The following is a 5000-nucleotide window of genomic DNA, read 5'->3' as shown; positions in this document are numbered from 1 at the left end:
TCTTTGCTCTCTCTCTCTCTCTCTCTCTCTCTCTCTCTCTCTCTCTCTCTCTCTCTCTCTCTCTCTCTCTCTCTCTCTCTCTCTCTATATATATATATATATATATATATATATATATATATGTATATATATTGTGATTATATATCATCATCATCATCATCTCCTTCTACGCCTATTGACGCAAAGGGCCTCGGTTATATTTGGCCAGTCGTCTCTTTCTTGAGCCTTTAAATCAATACTTTTCCGGTCATTATCCCCTATTTCATGTTTCATAGTTCTCAGCCATGTAGGCCAGTGTCTACTAACTCTTCTACTACCTTATGGGGGCCAGTTGAAATTTTGGTGAGATAATCTTTCTTGGAGAGTGCGAAGAGTATGCCCAAACCATCTCCATCTACCCCTTACCCGTATCTCATCTATATATAGCACTCAAGTAATCTCTCTTATAGTTTCATATTTAATAATTACGTACCATTTAGCACCCAGTATCCTTCTGATCCTTTGTTATCAAAACTACAGAATCTGTTGGATATTGTTTCTTAGTCATTATTTATATATATATATATATATATATATATATATATATATATATATATATATATTATATATATATATGTGTGTGTGTGTGTGTGTGTGTATGTATGTATGTATATAGATAGATAGATAGATAGATAGATTTATATACTGCATATATATATATATATATATATATATATATATAAACACACACACACATCTATATATATATATATATATATATACATATATGTACATATACATATACATATACTGTACATATACATATACATATACATATATACAGGTGTGTGTGTTTATATACATAACTACTGTATATATAAAGGCATACATGCTATACAAAGATGAATATTTCATTTCATTAGTTAATCTCTCTTGTTATTCAAGCCACATATCTCTCTTGTCGCTACCACATGTTCACATCCAGAAACAATCCTACAATTACGCATAAACAGCTCTAAAGCCTTTCGGGACAAAACCGCCCGAACATTCCAGACTTCATTGATAACATGCATATATATGGACTCATTTCCATAATAATATACCTTTTTTATCTTATATGCTTTTTTCTTATAAGAGGAACAGAACTACCTATTAATGTTTCCAAGTCTCCCTGGAGATAAATTTTATTTATGATGATATGTGTTGATTACTGATTGCAGGGTTCTCTAGCATTCATTTACATGCAATTATATTGATTTTGACTCTTTGTATTATTACGAGGTTGATTCATGCAATATTCTGTTATGTATCATACGTCTCTTATGGCTGATAGTTCATTCAAATCTTGAGTCATTACATATCTATCTCCCTGTGTATCTATATATAGTTTCCTTCTTTCAAATTATGGACCACAAATAGTTTTTAATATTGAATTCACTCTGCCTTAGGAATGAAGACCCAAAGGGTAAAAAATTTATTAAGGGTAGTGATTTAAAATTCATTAAGGGTAGTGATTCTACCTGGGCAAGGATTCAAACCTATGTATTGGAATGGAACCGAGAGTTCAAGAGTTCAAGACTTTGCTATTAAAAGAACTCAAGTTGGATTCGGCTATGGTATACTTATTCCATTTAAAATCATGTAGATGTACTTCATATTGATAAACACGCGCATATACACCTATGTAAATTCAGTATGTGTGTATGTATGTATATATATATATATATATATATATATATATATGATGTAGATGTACTTTATATTGATAAACACGCGCATATACACCTATGTAAATTCAGTATGTGTGTATGTATATATATATATATATATATATATATATATGTATATATATATATATCATGTAGATGTACTTTATATTGATAAACACGCGCATATGCACCTATGTAAATTCAGTATGTGTGTATGTATATATATATATATATATATGTATATATATATATATATATATATATATATATACAGTATATATATATATATATATATGCGTGTGTGTGTGTGTGATTTCTAGGATGTTGAAAGTGGTCATTAAAAGGTCCTAGGTTTGATAATCTTTCGACCTAGAGAGCAATATGCATGTTTCGTCAAATCTCCTTTTGTCTCATTAAAACTTATTAATTGTTAAATATAATGGTAAGATAATGTTTGTATACAGTATATGAAACCTGTTATTTTTATAGGGAAATTGCATTTGATGTTTACCACTCCAGAAGTTCCACTTGTCTCCTGGAATTTACATGTCAGGTTCTGGGTAATAATAATTTGAGAAGTGCACCTTAAAGTCGTATAAACCACGTAAAAGCTACCATAAATACTCTTTACTCGTCCGATTATTAACGAACACAATAAATATGAAAATAAATTTCATGATAAAAGTATTTTGTTTCGTAGCAGAATCGGATAAAATAACAAACATTCAACACGGAAGAAAGTTATATTCAACAACAAAAAAATAAAAAGGCTAGACTCAAATATTGACGTTAGTTAATTTATTAAAGAAAGACGATAAAGCGAAGATGATCAGCATTTACCATGTAAGTTATCTTTTTCATTAAAGAATAAATGAAAAAACCAAACTTACACGCCCCTAAGAGCTATCGATTGACGTGAAGCGATCCCCGAAAGATGGTTCTTTTTTGCATTATGTCAAATTCATAGTCATAAAACTCGTCTTGCCGGGAGAAGTGATCCTGAACAGTGCCATAAGATCGGTTATTTATTGACGGTTGGGTCTTCGATTACGGATCCTTTCGGTATATACATTTCTGTGGCGGAGAAACTACGATTCACAGAACAAAGAAGAATCGTAAGATGAGAATCCCAAGACAGAAATAAAAGGGATGGGTTGCTTCGTATTATCAACTTCTGTTAGGTACTAAAGCTCGTGGACCTCAAATAGTAGAATGTATTGCATAAAGGTGGCTGACTTCTTCCCAACGCTGAAAAACTGAGACGGATTCGCGTCAGTTTTTCATTTGGGCATGAATTATGTACGTTTTGGTCATGTATTTATGAATCAATTTATTTTGCATTATAACTTGCACATGTTGTGTGTTCATTCAAGTAATGTTATATAAAAGTTTGTTAAGGTCCAAAAAACCATTGACCAAAAATGAATTAGACTAACATTGGGTAAACATGTACCCTCAATGCCAAAACAACGTGACTAGTTAAATAAAAACTATCATAACCTAATTAGGAGTGTACGAACCCAGTTTCAAATACCCACATAAATGTATTTAAATATATCTTTCTTTTGTATTGCAGATCCTGAAAAAATATAAGGATTGACCAGGATGCCTGTTGAACTGAAGACTGACCAGGAACAAACCTTGTTCAACTGTCTCGTGAGTGTTAATACCCTTCCTTTGCAATACTTTTGGCTCGAACGTAGTTTTTAAAGGGTTAGAGATATGCATATTGGGAAAAGAGGTGTCTTGCTGGGCAACCATTTTTCTTCAACAAAATGCACATGAATCGAACATGGTAGTAAAAAAAAAAAATGATATATCCAAATCTCTCTCTCTCTCTCTCTCTCTCTCTCTCTCTCTCTCTCTCTCTCTCTCTCTCTCGTCGAAAGGAATCCTTATGTCTGTTTTTGACTTCCGGTCATGCTAGGTTTAGTACTCTCTTATTCAACCATATGTTTTTACATGACAGGTGACCAATGACAAGACTTGTAGAATTTCATAGAATACGGGAGGATATATATATATATATATATATGAAAATGGAAAATGTGGCTCTGTAATCAATTTAGAGATTAAATCGTTTCCGAATACGCAAATGGTAGATGAAAATCGGTTACCCTGACCACCTATAATACAATGGCCTCTATTTTCAAGGAAATAATTAATAGCCTTTATTTTCAAAGAATTTTTTAAGATCCCATTTCTGGCATCAATACATAATATAGCTACATTGCAATCAGCGACTTATGAAAGAGTGTTTGATCCCAAGGACCTTTAGCGAAATTCCTTGATAAAAGCATATTGAGAAGTAAATATTCCATCTCCCCTGTATAGAATATTATACATGTGTTACACCTCTCCGTGGTAGGGAACCCATTGTTTCCAGCACCTCATTATACTTTACTCAACATATGTCATAGAATCCTCTTTCATGTTCGGCCATCATTCATGAGGCTTTCCATTTAGGAGAAGTTATGAATAAGTCTCTTCAATCTAGGACTGATAAGGTTAGGTATCCTGTGTAGGATGTTTTGTAAGGATGTTATGACCATGTGCATTAAACATATTGTAATTTGAAGCTGTGTCTTAAGGGTTTGAAGAATAGCAAAGAAAGCATCTTTTAGGCATAAACATATATATATATATATATATATATATATATATATATATATATATGTATGTATATATAAATATATATATATATATATATATATATATATATATGTGTGTGTGTGTGTGTGTGTGTATCATATATGATGTGTTTATGCATTTATATTATTGAAAATATTTTTTTCATTAAATCCTCAAACTCTTATGTCATCAACTATTTTAAGGCGACACTTTTCTAATTTACTGTATCGTATCTTTTCATGTCTTCAGGATAGAACTTTGAAGGAAAAGGCGGTATCTGTTTCTATGCTGTTCCATTTATTCAACTCTTACCGACAGCTGTTTGAGCGGATAAGTAATGCCTTTTGTCAAGGTATATTTACAAAATAATCCATATCCTTACATATCCTACAGAGGAAAATTAGAATAAATGTAAAGACACCAAAATACCTCAAAATTACAACAAATATGAAAATTTGATGATATTTGATGAATCATGAAAATGCTACTACAGACATCTTTATATCCAATACAGCTTCAAAATTCCCGTGGGTGTTCTAGAGACGTTGTGCTAAAGAAAAATTATGATTCTCAACACTGTTCCACAACATGAGTTCAAGGCTTCAGGGTAAGACTTTGAGTCATGGTGTTGAATATACTCCTACTCCTACTCGTAGTCTTAGTAAACTTACATGTTGAACA

At 31.7% G+C, this 5000-nt stretch overlaps 1 long non-coding RNA gene across 1 annotated transcript in view; it reads left to right on the top strand.

Moving 5' to 3' along the window:
* The window catches only part of LOC137630683 (uncharacterized), a 218190-nt gene that overhangs the window by 126197 nt on the left and 86993 nt on the right, over positions 1-5000 (top strand). The window contains exon 2 of the long non-coding RNA XR_011041759.1: positions 3265-3344. This is a non-coding gene — a long non-coding RNA (uncharacterized lncRNA). The remainder of the gene's footprint in view (positions 1-3264; positions 3345-5000) is intronic.

This window comes from Palaemon carinicauda, chromosome 38 (genome assembly GCF_036898095.1).
Source record: "Palaemon carinicauda isolate YSFRI2023 chromosome 38, ASM3689809v2, whole genome shotgun sequence".
In the NCBI taxonomy this organism is placed as follows: Eukaryota; Metazoa; Arthropoda; class Malacostraca; order Decapoda; family Palaemonidae; genus Palaemon; species Palaemon carinicauda.
The sequence above is the reverse complement of the archived record's forward strand: the minus strand, read 5'-3'. Positions and strand labels throughout refer to the sequence as shown.